This window comes from Bos indicus, chromosome 14, assembly GCF_029378745.1.
Source record: "Bos indicus isolate NIAB-ARS_2022 breed Sahiwal x Tharparkar chromosome 14, NIAB-ARS_B.indTharparkar_mat_pri_1.0, whole genome shotgun sequence".
Lineage (NCBI taxonomy): Eukaryota > Metazoa > Chordata > Mammalia > Artiodactyla > Bovidae > Bos > Bos indicus.
Genome location: NC_091773.1, coordinates 24064699 through 24088264, shown reverse-complemented (window position 1 = coordinate 24088264; position 23566 = coordinate 24064699). Strand labels below are relative to the sequence as shown.

The 23566-nt window shown below is 41.8% G+C and overlaps 1 pseudogene; it reads left to right on the top strand.

Moving 5' to 3' along the window:
• Positions 1–650: 650 nt before the first annotated feature.
• The window catches only part of LOC109568217 (translation initiation factor eIF2B subunit alpha-like), a 194586-nt pseudogene continuing 171670 nt past the window's right edge, over positions 651–23566 (top strand).

Here is a 23566-nt window from a genome sequence, read left to right as displayed (position 1 = left end):
TGGGTTGCCATTTCCTTCTCCAGGGGATCTTCCCAACCCAGGGATGGAACCTGCATCTCTTGCATCTCCTGCATTGTAGGTGGGTTTTTTTACCACTAGCATCACCTGGGAAGCCCCAGGGGGTTGAATGCTGGTCCTCAAAAGATATGTCCAACCAGACATGCAGCCTCAAACCAAGGAATACGTGCATGCCCAGAAGCTGGAAAAGAAAAGGAAGGAGTCCCCTTGGAGCCCTCCTAGGGACCATGGCCCTACTCCATCTTGTTTCACACCTATGGCCTCCAGAATTGTGAGAGAATTAATTTTTGTTGCTTTAAGCCAGGTTTATAGCAATTTGTTATGTCAGTCCCAGAAGACTACTGTACATGAGAATGTGTAATATATGAAATACAACTCTATGTAAAATATGGACGTTACAAAACAGTACCTAACATTAAATACCATTTCTGTGGAAAGTACAATATCCACATACACACATCATGCAGAGGGGAAAAAAATCATGCATTTTAAAAGTTAATGGAGGGAAGTGGAATGTAGAGCCTGGTCTCTCGCTGTCAGTCAGTGTGGTGCGGAGTCCACACGGTGGCAGGACCTAATCAGGCCTCGCGCGTGGCTCAGGGCCTCTTGGGCTCTGCGGTCCAGAGGGCACCATGGACAACAAGGAGTTAATCAAATACTTTAAGTCTCAGATCGAAGAAGATCCTGACATGGCCTCAGCAGTAGCTGCCATCTGGACTTTGCTGGAATACTTGAGAAGGGATACGGGGAGACAATTCAGGGCCTGAGGGCGAATCTCACCAGGGCCACAGAAACCCAGGGGCATGGACTCTTCAGTGGCCGTGTCGTCGGGCGGTGAGCTCCTGTGCTTCATCAGCCGTACCTCCCTGGAATACTCTGATTACTCCAAATGTAGAAAGATCATCATGAGCGGGGAGAGATTTTCCTCAGGAGAATATCACTGTCGAGAAATAAAATTGCAGATCTATGCCATACTTTGATCAAAGATGGGGCAAGAATATTAATGCACACCTACCCCCAGAGTGGTCCTGAGAGTCTGGGAAACTGCCCTGGCACCAAGAAGCATTTCAGTGTGTACATTACAGAGTCACAGCCTGACTTATCAGGTAAGATGGCCAAAGCCCTCTGCCACCTCAGTGTCCCCTTCACTGTGGTCCCTGATGCTGCAGTTGGCTACATCATGGATAACGTGGATCTTGTCATAGTTGGTGCTGAAGGAGTTGTTGAAAATGGAGGAATCATTAACAAGGTAGGAGCACCAGTTCTCCACAGGTCCTTGCCCAGAGTGTGGAGCTCCACTGATGACCTCAGACACTCCACCACATTGTGTATTATGGTTCATTCCTCTAACCCTGGTTAGCCTCAGGACTCCACCATCCCAACCAGTGGTTTCCCAGTTCCCCTGAGCCATCGCACTGGGGTCAGTCAAATTCTGGTCAGATTTCTTTCTGCTTTGGGAATTGATCTGTGTAGACCCAGTTCAATTCAGTCGTTCAGTCATGTCCAACTCTTTGCGACCCCATGGACTGCCGCACACCAGGTCTCCTTGTCCATCACCAACTCCTGGAGTTTATTCAAACTTATGTCAATTGAGTCTGTGATGCCATCCAACTATCTCATCCTCTGTCATCCCCTTCTCCTCCTGGCCTCAATCTTTCCCAGCATCAGGATCTTTTCAAATGAGTCAGCTTTTTGCATCAGGTGGCCAAAGTATAGGAGTTTCAGCTTCAACATCAGTCCTTCCAGTGAACACCCAGGACTGATCTCCTTTAGGATGGACTGGTTGGACTCCTTGCAGTCCAAGGGACTCTCAAGAGTCTTCTCCAACACCACAGTTCAAAAGCACCAATTCTTCCACGCTCAGCTTTCTTCACAGTCCAATTCTTGCATCCATACATGACTACTGGAAAAACCACAGCCTTGATGAGATGGACTTTTGTTTACAAAGTAATGTCTCTGCTTTTTAATATGCTATCTAGGTTGGTCATAGCTTTCCTTCAAAGGAAAGTGTCTTTTTATTTCATGGCTGCAGTCACCTTCTGTAGTGATTTTGGAGCCCCAAAAAATAAAGTCACCCATTGTTTCCACTGTCTCCCCATCTATTTGCCATGAAGTGAGGGGACCAGATGCCATGACCTTCGTTTTCTGAATGTTGAGCTTTAAGCCAACTTTTTCACTCTCCACTTTCACTTTCATCAAGAGGCTCTTTAGTTCCTCTTCACTTTCTGCCATAAGGGTGGTGTCATTTACATATCTGAGGTTATTGATATTTCACCTGACAATCTTGATTCCAGCTTGTGCTTCTTCCAGCCCAGCATTTCTCATGATGTACTCTGCATATAAGTTAAATAAGCAGGGTGACAATATACAGCCTTGACGAACTCCTTTTCCTATTTGGAACCAGTCTGTTGTTCTATGTCCAGTTCTAACTGTTGCTTCCCGACCTGCATACAGGTTTCTCAAGAGGCAGGTCAAGTGGTCTGGTATTCCCATCTCTTTCAGAATTTTCCACTGTTTGTTGTGATCCACACAGTCAAAGGCTTTGGCATAGTCAATAAAACAGAAATAGATGTTTTTCTGGAACTCTCTTGCTTTTGCAATGATCCAGGGGATGTTGGTAATTTGATGCCTGGTTCCTCTGCCTTTTCTAAATCCAGCTTGAACATCTGGAAGTTCATGGTTCACATATTGCTGAAGCCTGACTTGGAAAATTTTGAGCATTACTTTACTAGCGTGTGAGATGAGCGCAATTGTGTGGTAGTTCGAGCATTCTTTGGCATTGCCTTTCTTTGGGACTGGAATGAAAACTGAGATTTTCCAGTCCCGTGGCCACTGCTGTTTTCCAAATTTGCTGGCATATTGAGTGCAGCACTTTCACAGCATCATCTTTCAGGATCTGAAATAGCTCAACTGGAATCCCATCACCTCCACTAGTTTTGTTCATAGTGATGCTTCCTAAGGCCCACTTGACTTCACATTCCAGGATGTCTGGCTCTAGGTCAGTGATCACACCATCGTGATTATCCTAGTCATGAAGCTCTTTTTTGTACAGTTCTCCTGTGTATTCTTGCCACCTCTTCTTAATATCTTCTGCTTCTGTTAGGTCCATACCATTTCTGTCCTTTATTGTGGCCATCTTTGCATGAAATGTTCCCTTGGTATCTCTAATTTTCTTGAAGAGATCTCTAGTCTTTCCCATTCTGTTGTTTTCCTCTATTTCTTTGCACTGATCACTGAGGAAGGCTTTCTTATCTCTCCTTGCTATTCTTTGGAACCCTGCATTCAAATGGGTTTATCTTTCCTTTTCTCCTTGGCTTTTCACTTCGCTTCTTTTCACTGCTATTTGTAAGGCCTCCTCAGACAGCCATTTTGCTTTTTTGCATTTCTTTTTCTTAGGGATGGTCTTGCTCCCTGTTTCCTGTACAGTATCATGAACCTCCAACCATAGTTCATCAGGCACTCTATCAGATATAGTCCCTTTAATCTATTTTTCACTTCCACTGTATAATCATAAGGGATTTAGGTCATACCTGAATAGTCTAGTGGTTTTCCCTACTTTCTTCAATTTAAGTCTGAATTTGGCAGTAAGGAGTTCATAATCTGAGCCACAGTTAGCTCTCCATCTCATTTTTGCTGACTGCATAGGGCTTCTCCATCTTTGGCTGCAAAGAATATAATCAATCAGAGAACATATTTATACTTACTCAAAACATGCTTTACTTGGAATTGGGTTTTTTCTTTTTAATGGAGCATATTTGACATCAATATAGTGTTTAAAGTTTATCTGTTGTTTCACATGGAAAGATTTCATGATAGTTTATTGTGTTTGATAAAGTATGTATAATGTAAAATTTGCCATTGTAGTCATTTTTAAGTGTACAGTTCAGTGGCATTAATTCCGCTCTCACATTGTTGTGCAGCCATTACCACTGTCTGTCTTCAAAACTTTTCCATCAACCCAAAGAACTGTCACCTTTAAGCAAAACTCCTTGCTTTTCTCTCCCCCATTCCCTAAGCTATTTTCTGTCTCCATGATTTTTTCCCATCCTAGGTACCTTATGTAAGTGGAATCACACAGTATCTGTCTCTTTTTTTGAGTCTGGTTTATTTCTCAAAGCTCACCTGTACTGTACGTGTGTCAGTGCTTCATTCCTTTTTATGGCTGCATAATATTGTATTATGTTGTATGGTTGGACCATTGTATGGTTGGACCACATGTGTCCATTCATCTGTGAATGAATACCTTTTGACTATTATGACTAATGCTGCTAATAGGTGTACAATTAACTTATTTGAGTTTCTGTTTTTGATTCTTTGGTGTATATACCTAAGAGTGGGGGGGGGGGGGAGTAAATGGATACTACCTGCTCTTGAAAATTCTGGAAAACTCCCATGAGTTGTTGGAAGGAACTTTCATGGTTTAAGGGAGAAAAATAATTGCAAGTAAGTTTCAAATAGAAAAAGAATCTGAGGACCATAATGTACCAAACTTTAAACTGTTGGTAAAATGAATGATCGTTTTCTTGGTGACCTAGAAACTAATAACTCAGGAGTCAACTTTAATAGTTTATGGAAATTAAATTGCTTTGTCCCTACCTTAAACACTTCAATAGTTATACCTACTGCCAAAACATTGCTTTCTTATCCAGAGAGAATTAAATATGACTTCACCTCTTAAAATTCTAATAAAGTGCTATCAATTCAAGAACTTCTGTGACCATTGCTCATCTTTAGCTTTTCTATTCAAGACAGCATGCAGAGTTCCTCCAGTTTTAGTGCTAGGTACTGGTGGCTCAGTAGTAAAGAATAAGCCTGCCGTGCAGGAGGCACGAGTTCGATCCCTGGATCAGAAGATCCCCTGGAGGAGGGAATGGCTACCCACCCCAATATTCTTGCCTGGAGACTCCCATGGACAGAGGAGCCTGGCGGGTCATAGTCCACAGGGTTGCACAGAGTCAGACACAACTGAAGCGACTCAGCATGCATGCTGTATGTTCTAGGCTTTGTGCTAAGCATTTTGAATATATTGTTTCATTGAATCCTTACAACATCTCAGCAAAGTAGGAAAAAGATCTGTAGGAAAACTGTAAAAAGTGTACATATGCATAATGAGAATACCTTAAGAAAAAAAAAAGAGAAAAATAAAAATAATATTTGAAGCAATAATGACTGAGAATTTTCCAAAATTAACATCAGACACCAAACTACAGAACAAGAAAGATAAGAGAATAGAAAACAGAATAAATGCAAATAAAACTACAGTGGAAGCTATCATATTCAAACTGCAGAAAATCAAAGATAAAGTACCAAATCTTGAAAGAAGCCTGAGGAAAAAAATCACATTGCATATAGAGGAGCAAAGATAAAAATTATCATATCAACAACTTCTCCTTAGAAACCATCAAGCCAGAAAAGAGTGAGTGAAATAAGTATAGAGAAAAAAATCCCCAACAAACTAAAATTCTGTACTTTTGAAATTATCCTTCAGAAGTGAAGAAGAAATAAGATTTTTCAGGTGAACAAACATTGAAGAAATCCATAACCAGGAGACCTGCCTTGCAAGAAATGTTTTAAAAAAGTCTTTAGAGAGAAAGGAAATGATGTAGTTCAGAAATTCAGATCCACATAAAGAAAGGAAGAGTATCAAAGAAGGAATAAGTTGAGGTAAATAAAAAGTTTTATTTTCCCTATTGTAGATGGACCTGTTTGTTCAAAATAATACTATGTATTTGATTATGTATACATACATCAGTTCAGTTCAGTTCAGTAGCTCAGTCATGTCCAACTCTTTGCAACCCCATGAATCACAGCATACCAGGCCTCCCTGTCCATCACCAAGTCCCAGAGTTCACTCAAACTCATGTCCATCGAGTCAGTGATGCCATCCAGCCATCTTCCTCTGTCATCCCCTTCTCCTCCTGCTCCCAATCCCTCCCAGCATCAGGGTCTTTTCCAATGAGTCAGCTCTTCGCATGAGGTGGCCAAAACATTGGAGTTTCAGTTTCAGCATCAGTCCCTCCAATGAACACCCAGGACTGATCTCCTTTAGAATGGACTGGTTGGATCTCCTTGCAGTCCAAGGGACTCTGAAGAGTCTTCTCCAACACCACAGTTCAAAAGCATCAATTCTTTGGTGCTCAGCTTTCTTCACAGTCCAACTCTCACATCCATACATGACTACTGGAAAAACCATAGCCTTGAATAGATGAACCTTTGTTGGCAAAGTAATGTCTCTGCTTTTCAATATGCTATCTAGGTTGGTCATAACTTTCCTTCCAAGGAGTAAGTGTCTTTTAATTTCATGGCTGCAATCACCATCTGCAGTGATTTTGGAGCCCCAAAAAAATAAAGTTTGACACTGTTTCCACTGTTTCCCCATCTATTTCCCATGAAGTGATGGGACCAGATGCCATGATCTTCATTTTCTGAATGCTGAGCTTTAAGCCCACTTTTTCACTCTCCACTTTCACTTTCATCAAGAGGCTTTTGAGTTCCTCTTCACTTTCTGCCATAAGGGTGGTATTATCTGCATATCTGAGGTTATTGATATTTTGCCTGGCAATCTTGATTCCAGCTTGTGCTTCTTCCAGCCCAGCGTTTCTCATGATGTACTCTGCATATAAGTTAAATAAGCAGGGTGACAATATATAGCCTTGATGTACTCCTTTTCCTATTTGGAACATATATACATTATTATGTATACATATGTATGTATATATATATTGGATGGTTGGATGGCATCACCGACTCAATGGACATGAGTTTGAGCAAACTCCTAGAGACAGTAAAGGACAGAGGAGTCGGCATGCTGCTGTTCATGGAGTTGCAAAAAGTTGGACATGACTTAGTGACTAAACAAAAATATATATACACACATATATATACTTACACATTGTTGTTGTTGTTCTGTCACTAAGTCGTGTCTGATTCTTTGTGACCCATGGACTGCAGCATGCCAGATTCCTCTGTCCTTCACTATCTCCAGGAGTTTGCTCTAATTCATGTCCATTGAGTTGCTAATGCCATCCAACTATTTCATCATCTGCTGCCTCCTTCTCCTTGTGCCTTCAATCTTTTCCTGATTCTAGGAAAGACTCATACTGCTCATGAAGCAATACAGTGCTATTTGAAAGTGGACTTGGAGTACTGGTAAATGTATATTGCAAACTACTCTAGAGCAACCACTAGAAATGTAAAATAAAGTAGTATTTGAACTCCTGGGAAAATGAAGACATGACCAGAGTTAGTTGCAAAAAAATATGTGGGTAGGTATACGTATCTGGAATTTCTTCCTCAATTTAATCTGCTAAAAGAGAACCTGCTTTTCCCCATAAGAGTTGTTTTCTGAAAGCTGGCAAAACAATCCTGTGGGGAAAAGAGAATATTCATCTAAAAGAAAGCAGTGAGAACTTCCTGGTGGCTCAGTGGTAAAGAATCTGCCTGCCAATGCAGGAGACATGGATCTGATTCCTGATCCAGGAAGATCCCACATGCTGCAGGGCTACTAAGCCCATGCTCCAGAACAATTGAGCCTATGCTCTAGGGCCCAGAAGCTCCAACTACTGAACCCATGAGCCACAACTACTGAAGCCTGCATACCTTGAGCCTGTGCTCTGCAACAAAACAAGCCAACACAATGAGAAGCCAGCTCATTGCAACTACAGAGTAGCCCCTGCTCGCAGGAAATAGAGAATAGCTTGCAGGCAGCAACAAAGACCCAGGAGAGCCAAAAATAAATAAGTAAATAAATAAAAATAACCATTCAAAAATCAAATAAAAGAAAGAAGTCATTTAAAATTACATACAGTGTATATTTCTAAAATAAAACCTAAATGACTTTCTTGTCTTAGCCACAACAGGTGACAGGCCAGGGGCAGGACATGGACTCCTGAGCAGTGCATCATGCTGATGATGGGGTCTTTATCAATGTCTCCCAACACATAATGGTCCCTGCACTAAACTGAATAGCATGCACTCAAAAATCACAGCTACCCAGAGCCTGTGAATGCAGCTTTATTTGGAAATGGGGTCTTGGCAGGTGTCATCAGGTTCAGACGTGGTCATATGGCACTTTTTGTTGTTGTTTAGTTGCTCAGTTGTGTCCAACTCTCTGCGACCCCATGGACTGTAGGCTTTCCTGTCCTTCACTATCTCTTGGAGTTTGCTTAAACTCATGTCCATTGAGTCAGTGATGCCATCCAACCATCTCATCCTTTGTTGCCCATTTCTCCTCCTGCCCTAAATCTTTCCCAACATCAGAGTCTTTTCCAAAGAGTCAGTTCTTTGCATCCGGTGGCCAAAGCATTGGAGCTTCAGCTTCAGCATTAGTCCTTCCAATGAAAATTCAGGGTTTATTTCCTTTAGGATTGACTGGTTTGATCTCCTTGTAGTCCAAGGGACTCTCAAGTGTCTTCTCCAGCGTCACAATTTGAAAGCATTGATTCTTCAGCACGCAGCCTTCCTTATTGCAGTAATATGGCTTTAAATCACATATGACAGACATCCCCACAAAAGAGGGAAATTTGGACACCGACACACACGGAGAGCAGATTGCCACATGCATCTACAGAGTGATGCATCTAGAAGCCAAGACACACAAGGACTGCCAGAGACCACTGGACGCTGGGAGGGAGGATGGAACAGATTCTCCCAGAAGCCCCAGAAAGGTATCAACCCTGCCTTGTTTTCAGATTCCTGGCCTCCAGAACTGTGAGATAGTAAACTTCTTAAGCCACCCAGCTTGTACTTTGTTACAGCAGTCCTGCTGCTAAGTCACTTCAGTCGTGTCCAACTCTGTGCGACCCCATAGACGGCAGCCCACCAGGCTCCCCCGTCCCTGGGATTCTCCAGGCAAGAACACTGGAGTGGGTTGCCATTTCCTTCTCCAATGCATGAAAGTGAAAAGTGAAAGTGAAGTTGCTCAATCGTGTCTGACTCCTAGCGACCCCACGGTCTGCAGCCTTCCAGGCTCCTCCGTCCATGGGATTTTCCAGGCAAGAGTACTGGAGTGGGATGCCATTGCCTTCTCCAACAGCAGTCCTAGGTAACTAATAAAATAACTTGAGTTTTATAAAAACATTCAAACCTGCCTGTGGAATTCTCCTTCTCATCCCCTTTAATTAAAATTGGAAGAACTCATGGCAATGTGTGCCCACACACAGCTGTTCCTGGGGTGTGCATTCACCTTCCACCCTACTCTCCCACCTCCACCATTTAACTTGCCGGGGGCACAATTCACTGGGATTTCAGACAGCCTGGTGGCTCAGACAGTAAAAAAATCTTTCTGCAATGCAGATTCGATCCCTGGAATGGGAGGATCCCTTGGAGAAGGGAATGGCAACCCACTCCAGTATTCTTGCTGGAGAATCCCATGGACAGAGGATCCTGGTGGGGAAAAGTCCACAGGGTCGCAAAGAGTCAGACACAACTGAGCAACTAACACTTAGAGCTTAGAGCTTCAGACAGCCAGGGAGGTGTGTGTGTGTGTGCACGCACGCGCGTGCACTAAAGTTCTCATCCATCTCAAGGTGGGAGGTTGGAGCTTGTTCTGGAATTAAACTTGGACAAAAGAAGCTCCCTGGTAGATAGTTCACAGAAAAAGGACTTGCATTATGTTGAAGCCACCTCTTTGCTAACATCTGAGAGACACTAATTTTTTGTTTGTTTTGTTTTCTCTTAACTGAACCAATTACCAAATGGTGATCTCACCAGCACAGGAGACCTACATGCAATGACACTCTTCTTGCTGACCATGATCCTGAAAAACTTAAGCATTTAAAGCCCAGAGGCTCCAGACACTGCAGAACAGGAAGGTCTTGGCAGGAGCACAGGGCTGGTGCTCCATCTGCCCAGGAGGACCCTGCAGGAGAGTTGGTTCATGATGACACAACTCAGGGATCCTATGCTCCCATCTGAGGGAAAGTGCTCCAGCATGTGGGTCAGAAGAAATGTTTTCAAGGAAATTTTGAAAAGAGCAGTTTATGAGTCAAGACACAGTCTCAAAACAATCAAAACCATTTGTTTTGCATTTTCTTCAGCCTGAAAATATGTGACGCTGAAGCTGGAAGAGCTGGAAAATCTCCCGCAAGCATCCTGCAGAACTTGAGAGAGCTGTACTTATGAAACGATGATTCTGGGAAATCAAGGAAAGATGTGCACATTTGCATTTAGAAGGTAGAATAATTACTCCATTAGTATTATTCATATAACAATGCTCCAAGGAGAAATCTCAATTAACATAAATAGTAAATGATATCATATTTACTATTACTCATCAAATAATAAATATGATATCATTTACTATTAGACAATTAAGAGATTTTGAGAATGGATGGCACATTTTTCTTTGGGCATTTTCTCAACAACTTCACGTAGGAGAGAGGGAACAGGGAGAGACTCTTTGAGTATTTTTCATCATTACTTATAGATATTTCAAATCTGTGGCGAAATAAGGGCAAAGAAGGCAGGAAAGATGGGAAGGAGGAGGAATGGTAGGAGGGAGGGAAGGAAGGAAGAAAGAAATTACTCAGTAAATAAAAAGTGTGCATACGTGCTAAGTAGCTTCAGTCATGTCTGACTTTGCAACTCCATGGACTCTAGCCTTCCAGGCTCCTCTGTCCTTAGGATTCTCCAGGCAAGAAAACTGGAGTGGATTGTCATGCCCTCCAGGAGATCTTCCTGACCCCAGATCGAACCTGCGTCTCTTATGTCTCCTGCATTGGTAGGCATGTTCTTTACCACTAGTACCACCTGGGAAGCAAGTAAAAGGTACTAGAAACCTTTTTGTTTCTAGATGTTGGTAGACTATGAAGCCCACATCAGAAGCAGTTGGTCTTCTATGAAAACAGAAAGACAAAGCCACTTGCTGTTTTGATTACTAAAAGATGGGCTCCCAGAGAAAATGAACACCGTTTGTCAAGACCACATTTTTTTAAGTAAAATTTTCAAATTATTTTTTGTCTGAAAGTAAATGAGCCAATGTTGATCAAGGAGATAAAAAAATCAACAAAATAAATGGAAATATCTGGTAAAGACTAATGATGTAAGTTATAAAAATAGTAGCAAGAAATATAATGTAGAGATTAAGAATTTTTTTGTTGTTGTTCTCTGATTCATGATGTTGTGTGCGTTGGGGTGTGTGATACACACAAATGCATACGGGGCAGAATCCACAGAAGATGCTGGGGGCTCAAGACTTATTTATTCAGGCTCACATTGCTGGGGCTCTGCATGAGAAAATGGGAGGAAAATCTTTCACTCACAGGGCAAGAGGAACTGACAGGTTCCTAATGGTGTTATTTTATGTGAAAAACGTAATCAGAAGTAGCATTAGAACCACAGCTGACAATGGACGATGGACAACATGATTCTAGTCCTTACTCAACACCTGTTCCCCACAGGCCACCCTGTCTCCTGGGGACCAGCAGTTCCTACAGGTGCATCAGCAACCACAGGAATTCTGCAAGAGATCTAAAATGTGAGGAGCAAAATGGTCTTAATTTCTCAAGAACATGAATAAACAATAGAGGTTATTCACTCCCTTTAGGTGCCTGAAAGGCATTCTGTTATTGTTAAATAACCTGACAAATTGTGTGTGTGTGTGTGTGTGTGTGTGTAATATTTATTGAATGTGATATGCAGTGGCTAAAAAAAAAAAAAAAACAAAGCAAACAAACCAAAAAATGATTCCATTTAGCTTGCTTGCATTGCAGCTTTGTGAGAAATCCAGTGTTAAATAGAAGGCATGACATCCCTCTCTCATTCATGTTCTCCATTTAATTTTATTTGATTGAAAATGTTGAAGCAATCCATTTCTCTAATGTCTATGGTTAGTTTTGAAAACACATAACAGACACATTTAATTTTTTATTTTTTTTTAGTTTTTAATTGGAGGGTAATCCCTTTACAATGTTGTTAGTTTCTGCGGTACAATAAAGTGTACATGTATATGTATAGCCCCTCCCTCTTGAACCTTCCTCCCACCCCGCATCCCGCCCCTTTAGGTCATCACAGAGCACCAGGCTGAGCTCCCTATGCTATACAACAGCTTCTCAGTAGCTATCTATTTTCCACATGGTAATGTATATATTTCAGTGCTACTTTCTCAATTCATCCCACCCTCTCTTTTCCCAGCTGTGTCCACGAGGCTCTTCTCTAGGTCTGTATCTCTGCTCTTGCCCTGCAGATAGGCTCATCTGTACCATTCTTCTAGGTTTCACATATATGCTTTGATATACGATATTTGTTTTTTCTCTTTTCTGACTTATGTCACTCTGTATGACATAAGACCTCATTCTCTCTTTTTAGACCTAGAGTCTGCAAGGTCTTTTTTAAAAGTAGTTAAATGTTTTCTACTCTCTATCATGTTTCCATAAAGAAAAAGATGAGGCCTGGTGACACCTCTAATGTCACCACGAGTAGCCTAGAGGAAATGGACTTGCAATAAAAAAAAAATTATAAGAGGACAAGCTGTTGTGAGCATCTGTGGTGCCTCTGGATATTCTGTTGCTACATTTAAGAACATCCTTTATTTGTTCTTCCCTATTTGCCCCGTGTAGTTCACTGAGATTAGTCAAATGACTTCCCCTAGACATTATGGACCTTTCTTGCAAATCCATAAAGTTCAGAAAGCTGCAAGTGTGACTTCTCAGGAATGTGGAAAACTGAGAGCCAAACAGGTCTACTTATACCTCCTCCAAGAACTGGAAAAATACCCTCAACTATGACAAAACACATTTTCTGTTTACGACTTTCCTCTTCATTTTGAGGGGTGATGCTGCTAAATTTCACATACCCATCACTATAATATGTGTGCACCACTTATATTTAAATTTCCATTCCACTTCCTTATTTCCCTTTCAAATTAGCTCCAAATTGTGAATAATGAGGATGGAAGGATTTCTGTGTTTAAAGTCCTAGAAGTAAAGGTTTCAATAGTCAGTGTTCTAAAATGCAGTTGACTTCTCTGCATTCTGAGCAAGATTCGGTGACAACTGGTTGGCAGCCAGGTGGGCTAACAGAGATGTTTAAAATATCATGGGAATGAAATGAATGTAGTCTCTCTTAATCAGGTTTCTCCTTAGACAACTGGAAGATACTAGCTTGTCTTGGACACTGCACTTGAGTGAGGAAAAAAAAAATACTCCAGTGGATAGCTTTCTAACAGGATCAGAAAGTCCCAACTTGACCCAGTAGCCTCTCGGAGACTGGTCACCTGACAGTCACCTGAATGGACCAACGCACAGGGAGCATTCGGAAGTCAAATGGTACCTAGCAAGTCCGCCTATGGTCCACTGGAGCTAACATCTTCAGTAAACTTTCCAAGAAGTTGTGAGTTCAAGGAAAAAAAGAACTGAAGAGAAAAGGAAATACGAACTATTTAGCAGATATGAAAGAGCAAAAATATAAATACATATATTTTGAATAATGCTTTCTAATAATATCCATGTAAGTCATCCCATCCTCCTTTTGTTTGGAGAAGACTCTCTGGTTCTAGTGATATAAAAACAGGCATGAAAGAACGTTTCAAATACAATTATAAAGTAATCTTCAGCTCTAGAATTAAATCACCTATTTTAAACACTGCTATTGTTGTTGCATAGTCACTAAGTCATGTCTGACTCTTTTGTGACCCCATGGGCTGTAACCTGCCAGTCTCCTCCATCCATGGGATCTCTCAGGCAAGAATACTGGAGTGGGTTGTCATGTCCTTCTCCAGGGGATCTTCCCAGCCCAGGAATTGAACTTGCATCTCCTGCATTGGCCGGAGGAGTCTTTACCACTGGGAAGCCCCTCCAAAGGACAAAACAGTTGCTAATCAAGAGAAGAGCAGCCAGGAAACCACCTGAGTCAAGATTAAAGGGACAAGAGAGCCTCATCAAAATTAGGAGACCAGACCACCTGAGATCCTGCACAAACCCTAATCCTTATCAGCAACCCCATCCTTGAGCCATTGCTATAAAACTCTTCACCAAGTCCTTCTGGGTTGGGACACACAGTGTTGAGAAGCACAAGCCTGCCATGGCCTCCTTTGTTAGGCAAAGCAATAAAGTTATCGTTTTCTACTTCACCCAAAGACAAATTCATTTTTACTGCAGCTGATGTACAATAAGGAAAGAGGGGAAATCTAGATACCTAGCAACATCAATCCCATATATCTTTGCAATATCAACTCACTTTGACCCTCACAGCTAAATTCACAACAGGCAACATTAAACACACTTTGCTTATATTCTCCTCCGCTTTCATGTAACACCTTGAAAGCTGGGTTCATTGCCCCAATTCCCCTTTAGAACTATCTCCTGTAGTTTTTTCAAGAAAGTTGCAGTCCTCTGTGTTTTTGACATGTATTGATGTCCCTAGTGCTGGTGAATATCCAAATGTGTTTCAATTTATGTTAAAAAAAAAAAAAAAAAGAAATTGGGCTTCCCTGGTGGCTTAGCTGGTAAAGAATCCACCTGCAGTGAGGAAGACCTGGGTTCGATCCCTGGATTGGGAAGATCCCCTGGAGAAGGGAACAGCTACCCACTCCAGTATTCTGGCCTGGAGAAGTCCATGGATTGTATAGTCCATGGGGTCACAAAAAGTCGGACATGACTGAGTGACTTTCACTTTCATGTTAAAAACTCAAAGAAGGCAGACTCAGAATCAGTGAAGTGTTTTCAAACAAAATATGATTTAAAACTAACAAATTTATGAAAGTTATTATAAAACATAAACAGGAAGAAAAATAATTGACGTTGCTGGTATATGATACACTTGAAAGTTACCCCACAGTGCATGTGCCTCTCTCAAAGCAATTTTTCCAATTGATTCTGTTCTTATTTTGAAAAGGAAATACTACTCTTGAGTATAATATATTAGCTATAGGATGTTTTCCCCTTTTTACGTAAAGTGAAAGAGTTAGTCACTCAGTTGTGTCTGACTCTTTGTGAACCCATGACTGTAGCTCACCAGACTTTTGCTGACCAGGCTCCTCTGTCCGTGGAATTTCCCAGGCAAGAATTTTGGACTGGGTTACTGTTCCCTTCTCCAGAGGATCTTTCTGACCCAGGGATTGAACCCAGGTCTTCCCTAATCGCAGGCACATTCATTACCTCTCTACCATTTGAGCCACCAGGGAAGCCTTTTCACATAACCCAAACCCTAATTCCAACAGTTTGTCTCTGATACTACAATTAATTCTAAAGTCACTAACATCTTTGTTTTCTTTTTGATTCAGATTTAATTCATCAGGAAGTTAAGACTGTCTCTAATCTCATGTCCACGGGGCCAATGTATATTTAGTTCAGTTCAGTTCGGTCACTCCTCGTGTCTGACTCTTTGCGATGCCATGGACTGCAACACACCAGGCCTCCCTGTCCATCACCAACTCCTAGAGCTTGCTCAAACTCATGTCGATCGAGTTGGTGATGCCATCCAACCATCTCATCCCCTGTCATCCCCTTCTCTTCTTGCCTTCAATCTTTCCCAGCATCAGGATCTCTTCCAATGAGTCAGTTCTTCACATCAGGTAGCAAAAGTACTGGAGTTTCCACTTCAGCATCAGTCCTTCCAATGAACACTCAAAACTGATCTCCTTTAGGATGGACTGGTTGGATCTCCTTGCAGTCCAAGGGACTCTCAAGAGTCTTCTCCAACACCAAAGTTCAAAAGCATCAATTCTTTGGCGCTCAGCTTTCTTTATGATCCAACTCTCACATTCATACATGACTACTGGGAAAACAATGACTTTGAATAGATGGATCTTTGTTCACAAAGTAATATCTCTGCTTTTTAATATGCTGTCTAGTTTGGTCATAACTTTTCTTCCAAGGAGTAAGTGTCCTTTAATTTCATGCTGCAGTCACCATCTGCAGTGATTTTGGAGCCCCAAAACTAAAGTTTGTCCCTGTTTCCATTGTTTCCCAATCTGTTTCCCAATATATGAAGTGATGGGACTGGATGCCATGTTCTTAGCTTTCTGAATGTTGAGTTTTAAGACAACTTTTTCATTCTCCACTTTCACTTTCATCAAGAGGCTCTTTAGTTCTTCTTCACTTTCTGCCATAAGGGTGGTGTCATTTACATATCTGAGGTTATTGATATTTCTCCTAGCAATCTTGATTCCAGCTTGTGCTTCATCCAGCCCAGTGTTTCTCATGATGTACTCTGCATATAAGTTAAATAAGCAGGATGACAATATACAGCCTTGACGTACTCCTTTCCTGATTTGGAACCAGTCTGTTGTTCCATGTCCAGTTCTAACTATTGCTTCCTGATCTGCATACAGATTTCTCAAGAGGCAAGCCAGGTGCTCTGGCATTCCCATCTCTTGAAGAATTTTCCACACTTTGATGTGATCTACACAGTCACAGGCTTTGGTGTAGTCAATAAAGCAAAAGTAAATGTTTTTTCTGGAACTCCCTAGCTTTTTCGATGATCCAATAGATGTTGGCAATTTGATCTCTGGTTCCTCTGCCTTTTCTACATCCAGCTTGAACTCCTGGAAGTTCATGATTCACGTACTATTGAAGCCTGACTTGGAGAATTTTGAGCATTACTTTGCTAGCATATGAGATGAGTGCAATTGTGTGGTAATTTGAACATTCTTTGGCATTGCCTTTCTTTGGGATTGGAATGAAAACTGACCTTTTCCCATCCCATGGCCACTGCTGTTCTCCAAATTTGTTGGCATATTGAATGCAGCACTTTCACAGCATCATCTTTTAGAATTTTAAATAACTCAGCTGAAATTCCATCACCTCCACTAGCTTAGTTCATAGTGATGCTTCCTAAGACCCACTTGACTTCTCACTTCAGGATGTCTGGCTTTAGGTGAGTGATCAAACCATCATGGTTATCTGGGTCATGGAGATCTTTTTTGTATAGTTCTTCTGTGTATTCTTGCCACCTCTTCTTAATATCTTCTGCTTCTTTTAGGTCCATACCATTTCTGTCCTTTATCGAGCCCATCTTTGCATGAAATGTTCCCTTGGTATCTCTGATTTTCTTGAAGAGATCTCTAGTCTTTCCCATTCTGTTGTTTTCCTCTCTTTCTTTGCACTGATCACTGAGGAAGGCTTTCTTATCTCTCCTTGCTATTCTTTGGAAGCCTGCATTCAGATGGGTGTATCTTTCCTTTTCTCCTTTGCCTTTCATGTCTTTTCTTTCCTTAGCTATTTGTAAGGCCTCCTCAGACAACCGTTTTGCCTTTTTCTATTTCTTTTTCTTGGGGATGGTCTTGATCCCTGCCTTTTGTACAATGTCATGGACCTCGCTCCATAGTTCTTCAGGCACTCTATCTATCAGATCTAATCCCTTAAATCTGTTTGTCACTTCCACTGTGTAATCATAAGGGATTTGATTTAGGTCCTACCCAAATGGTCCAGTAGTTTTTCCTACTTTCTTCAATTTAAATTTGAATTTTGCAATAAGGAGTTCATGATCTGAGCCACAGTCAGTTCCCAGTCTTGTTTTTGCTGACTTTATAGAGTTTATACATCTTTAGCTGCAAAGACTATAATCAATCTGATTTTGGTATTGATCATCTAGTGATGTCCATGTTTAGGGTCTTCTCTTGTGTTGTTGGAAGAGGGTGTTTGCTATGACCAATTCATTCTCTTGGCAAAACTCTATTAACCTTTGACCTGCTTCATTTTGTACTCCAAGACCAAATTTGCCTGTTACTCCATGTATCTCTTGACTTCCTACTTTTTCATTCCAGTCCCCTATGATGAAAAGGACATCTTTTTTGAGTGTTAGTTCTAGAAGGTTTGGTAGGTCTTCACAGAACTGTTCAACTTCAGCTTCTTCAACATTACTGGCTGGGGCATAGACTTGAATTACTATGATATTGAATGGTTTGCCTTGGAAACAAACAAAACCTTGTGTGCGCCAGGACCCAGGAAAAAATGAGCAATGACCCCACAAGAGACTGACCCAGACTTGCCCATGAATGTCCAGAAGTCTCTGGCAGAGGCATGGGTTGGTGGTGGCCTGCTTCAGGGTTGGGGGCACTGAGAGCAACAGTGCTTGCATGGGACCTTTTGAAGGAGGTCGCCATTATCTTCATTACCTCCACCATATTTGGCCTCAGGTTAAACAATGGGGAGGGGAACACAGCCCAGCCCATCAACAGAAAATTGGAATAAAGATTTACTGAGCATGGCCCCACCCATCAGAACAAGACCCAGTTTCCTCCTCAATCAGTCTCTCCCATGAGGCAGCTTCCATAAGCCTCTTATCCTTCTCCATCACAGGGCAGACAGAATGAAAACCACAGTCACAGAAAACTAACCAATCTGATGACATGGACCACAGCCTTGTCTAACTCAATGAAACCATGAGCCATGCCCATGTAGAGCCACCCAAGATGGACGGGTCATGGTGGTGAGTTCTGACAAAACATGGTCCACTGGAGAAGGTAATGGCAAACCACTTCAATATTCTTGCCTTGAGAACCCCAAGAATAGCACAAAAAGGCAAAAGATAGGACACTGAAATAAGAACTCCCCAGGTTGGTAGGGGCCTGATATGTTACTGGAGAAGAGTAGAGAAATAACTCCAGAAAGATTGAAGGGACAGAGCCAAAGCAAAAACAGCACCTAGTTATGGATGTGACTGGTGATGGAAGTAAAGTCTGATGCTGTAAAGAAGAATATCGCATAGGAACTGGAATGTTAGATCCACGAATCAAGGTAAATTGGAAGTGGTCAAACAGGAGATGGCAAGAGTGAACATCAACATTTTAGAATCAGTGAACTAAAATGGACTAGAATGGGTGAATTTAACTCAGATAACCATTATATCCACTACTGTGGGCAAGAATCCCTTAGAAGAAATGGAGTAGCCCTCATAGTCAACAAGAGAGTCTGAAATGCAGCAGCTGGATGCAATCTCAAAAATGACAGAATGATCTCTGTTCATTTCCAAGGCAAACAATTCAATATCACAGTAATCCAGTCTATATTAATTACATGGAAACTTTGGACTTTTCTATCACACTGTTCTTATTTGTCCAGAGTCATTGTGACAGTCTTTGTGACAGACTCAGGTTGATACTAATGCCAAAAAGGCATATCCTATCATCTGGGGGGATGTTAGAAAATTCCACCAATGAAAGCCAGATTCACAAAGATATATGCACAGTGACTCCTTCCTTCCACTGCCCGTAACTGCTGCCTGCTCAGGAGAGCTCTGAACAGAGGCAACCTTGCTCATGTGTTATTGCAGTGAGAAACAGAACAAGTATTCAGGCCCTTTACAGGAATCTTTCTCTGGGGCTTAGCGCCAATGAACCACCACAAGCCAACATTGTTTGGGTCTTTGAGTCCTTGGTTCTCAAAGAGGGGGTGCCCCGTATTTCCTGGCTCCTGCTCTCAGAGACTTGGCCCTCCGCTTGTAGAAGAATCAGATTGCAGAGGGAAAGCAGCCTCTAGGGATGCCTGGAGAGTCAAGGCGGTTTCCATCCTGGTGGCCAGACAGGATACCGGGGGATTAGCTGTAGCAGACTTGCTGCTAGACCCGGTCTGCTCAGGCCTTGTCCCCAGGCCTCCAGCCAAACAGGAAGGCTGCTTTGCTGGGGAAAGCATGGTCATTTCAAGTAGGCCTCTCTTACCTCCATGTGACCTTGTGGAGTGAAATTAATAATCACACCCGTTCCAGCAGCTCCTGGAAAATGATATTCTGACTCTCCATACATGCCCCTCACTCTCAGGAATCTCATATTGTACCAAACACCCACAACTCACAAACCTAAAGGCAGAAAAACCTTCCACCTTTTTCACTATGTTATGACGCACATTGGCCTCTCCGTGACGAGGGGGCTGATTCAAGTTCACAAAAAGTGCAGCCCATAGTCTTGCCAAAAATAAAACTCAAGATTTGAGGACCTGGAGGTGTAAGCTTGTCTTGCACATATATTATTTCCTTATGCAGTGGAAGGTTCCAGTTGATTCACTGAATGATCTTAACTGGACCCCCTGTTTCCATGCTCCCCAATTGCAAACCCAAGGCAGTCCATATAACTCCCAGAATAACCCTCCCCAAATGGAAATCAGAGGATATTCACCTCCCTTCACACACACATACACACACACACACACAAACACACACATACACACACAACACCCCAGAGGCTGCACACTACACTTAGAAGGAAACCCCAGTGCCTCACCTTGACTCACCTGGCCTTCTGACCCTGACTGCCAGCCTTCTCTTTGCTGTCGTCTTCTCACTCCCTCCCTAGCCCCTGCTCTCAGGTACCCCCTCCTTCCTCCTCTTCCTTGAGAGGTGGGCTCTGTCCTACCTGGGAACCTTTTACTTTCTCCTCTTCTGCCTGGAGCACTGTCTGTCTCAGACCTCCATGTTTCTCGCCCCGTCTCATCCCCCTATCCTGCTTCACTTCTCTTTGGCACTTTCTGCCCAGAGAATTCAGTATCTCTGGTACATTGCCCGTCTGCCCCACTGGAACGAAGGTGGGGCTGCAAGGGCAGGGGCGCCATCTTGTATGGACTTGTCCCTGCCAATCTGACACAGCAGAGGAGGTGCCCAGTCAAAGCATGGGGGATAAACAAATAAGAAAGCCTGGATAAGGTTCTGCATGCTGCATGGGTTGCAGGCAGCTCTTGGTGGACCAAGACTTCATCAATCAGCAGTTAATGGCCACACACAGACTCCAAAACTGGTCACTTTGCACCAATTCAGTCCACCCTCTCAATGACCCTCCATGGCTATATTAAACTCTGAAAATATAAAGTCTGCTTCTCCTATTTGCTGTATTTTTCCAGACATTAAACAAGACCACAGGGTAGCGGAAATAGGATCATGTACAGTCATGGTGGCTAATATAACTTTTGACCCCATCCAAGCTGTATGATTTTAGGGATGCTGTTAAACCTCTCTGGTCTCTAGTGCCTCCTCTAGGGTGGATTGTGTTCCCTCAAAAAAGTCCAGAAGTTGAAGTCCTCATGGCCAGTACCTCAGAATGTAATCAATTGTGTAAACAGGGCTGTTCAAAGATAACTGAATTTAAATAAGATTATTCATGTGATCCCTGATCCAACATGGGGCTTCCCTGGTGGCTCAGATGGTAAAGAACCTACCTGCAATGCAAGAGACGCAGGTTCAGTCCCTGGGTGGAGCAGATACCCTGGAGAAGGGAATGGCACCCGACTACAGTATGCTTGCCTGGGAAATCCCATGGACAGAAGAGCCTGGCAGAGCCTGGCGACTACAGTCCATAGGGTTGCAGAGAGTTGGACACTACTGAATAAACACACAAGTATGTGGCTCTGTGGTCAGACTGTGGTGGCTCCAACCCCAGTCTTGTAGATGTGACCCAAGATCACAAATCTTCAGTTTCCACACTTGTTCCACATTTACACATCCACACCTAGCACACTGTGGAGCTCTAAGGGTTAAATACCAATGTAAGAAAAAAATAAAGGAAAAGAACTTGCCATGAATTCACTATAGAAAACAAGTATCGAGCTTTACACACCACAATAAATTGAGTAATTTGGAATTTCAGATTCACGGCCACTGTTCTCCCATTCCACAGTTTTAATATAAACTGGGCATTTTCTTAGCATGCTGCAGGTTTTTGGTGCATGTACTCACTCTCACAGTCATTGGTAGCCACTTGGGGGTGACTCCACACAGCTTTCACACTCAGACAGCACAATTACAGGGACCGAGAGGAAAATAGAACATTGCCAATGTGCTCAGCATCCCCAACAACAGCCCACTACCTACACTTGCCAATGTGTGGTGTGACTGGGAGACAGGGCAGGGTGTCTTAATTCACCTAAGGTACCCAGGATACACCTCTCCTCAAATTTTTTTTCCCATTTTAACATGTATTAAAGAAGAAGGCATGCATACCTGCAAAATAGAGAACTATTGCAACCTGTAGATCAACTTGTGTGAATTTGATTAGTAAAATAACAGAAAAGAGAAATGTGTAAAGTTAAAAACACCTTTCTGGAAAGGAAAAAATTTATCCTAGTTCATCAGCTACCTGAGTCTGTGGAGTAACCAGACTCTTGCTGCAAAATAGGACCCCTATCTGCACATTTATCCGTGCCCCTTGGGCGCTAATTTGAGCAAGCTCTGAATTTAGAAACTCTCTTCCTGTGGTTTAATATATCAAACTTACTATGAAAGACATATAATATATGATCCTTACTGCTAAGTAATTGATGCTATTTATATACATGGTACATTTGGATTTAAGATCAACCACTATTCATATGTTGAAAAATGATTTTTAAATGTCACGCTCTATTCTTACTTTCATTTCATAATTGTACTATAGTTCTTCCATCAAATGTAAATATGGAAGAATTATTTTCTCCCATAAAACTTAAATACCATCCTTTGTAATTGTTACAAAATCCCATAAAGAATCTGGAGTCGTAAGATCACTTACTGAATTGAAAACTTTGTAACGTGTGCTGAGGTCGGTGTGAACACACCTTTGTGTGGGTAAGAGCACCCTGGAGTTTTGGCTCAGCTGTCTCCATGGGGATTCTCAGCACAGTCTCTACTTGGCTCCATTTTCTTTGCCGATGGCAGGTAGTTTACACTCTCAAAATGTCCCATGCATGCACCTAAGTGACTCAGAAGATGACAGTGGTTAAGTACTAAGATTATCTTTAAAGAGTACAGATTGTCCAGATATAAGAATCCAGAAGGAGTGAAAAGAGAGAGAGACTGTAGAAAGGAATAAAGAAATAGTCCATCATATGCCAGAAGGAGAACACCATGATAAAATGTGCCAAAGGCACAAGGCTGATGGACTTAGATTAAAACACAGAAAGCTTCTCAGACACAAAAATGTAAATAAACCTGCAAAAGACTTTGTAATCATTGGTTAAATCACAATCCTTTTTTAAAAAATTTGGAGTACTATACTTGATTTCTGACATTTACTTAATGCCTTGATTAAATTTCCCCCATTAAAATTTATAGGCAAACAGATTTCTAGCCAGAGTGTTTACAAACATTCTTGCTCAAATTTCTCAACCTTTGAGATATTGAAAACCAGCATCACATTGGACGCAAAGGCTAAGGCTCAGGATAAAACCATGTCTTTATTAGTAAACTTCTCTCTATAACCTTGGGAATCTTAATTAATTGTTGCAATAATCAAAACATTTTTATCTAAACTTTTCTCATCCACCTATCTCCTTTTAGTCCAATTTCATCCATGTGAGATAATTAGAGACAGATACCAGTTTATATCTATCCTTTTATAAGAAGTATGGTAAGAAGCCGAGGTACAGAAGATGTTATTTCTTGCTCAGTCAGAAGATGATAGAAACAGGACCATACATCCAGCTTCCTGCTTCCTTGCTCCTTTTATCAGACCAAACTGCCTTCCTAGCTAATGCCTCTTCATAGAAGGATCCAAGCAGAGAAATAAAAGCATCTCATTAGAGAATTCAATAGACAAAATTTAGATAAAGTTTAAATAATAATGATACAAGTCTTTATAACATTCTGATAAGTATGAAAAAAAGTAAAATGAGATGCCTTCTCAAAGAATTTGCTCACTTCTAAAAAT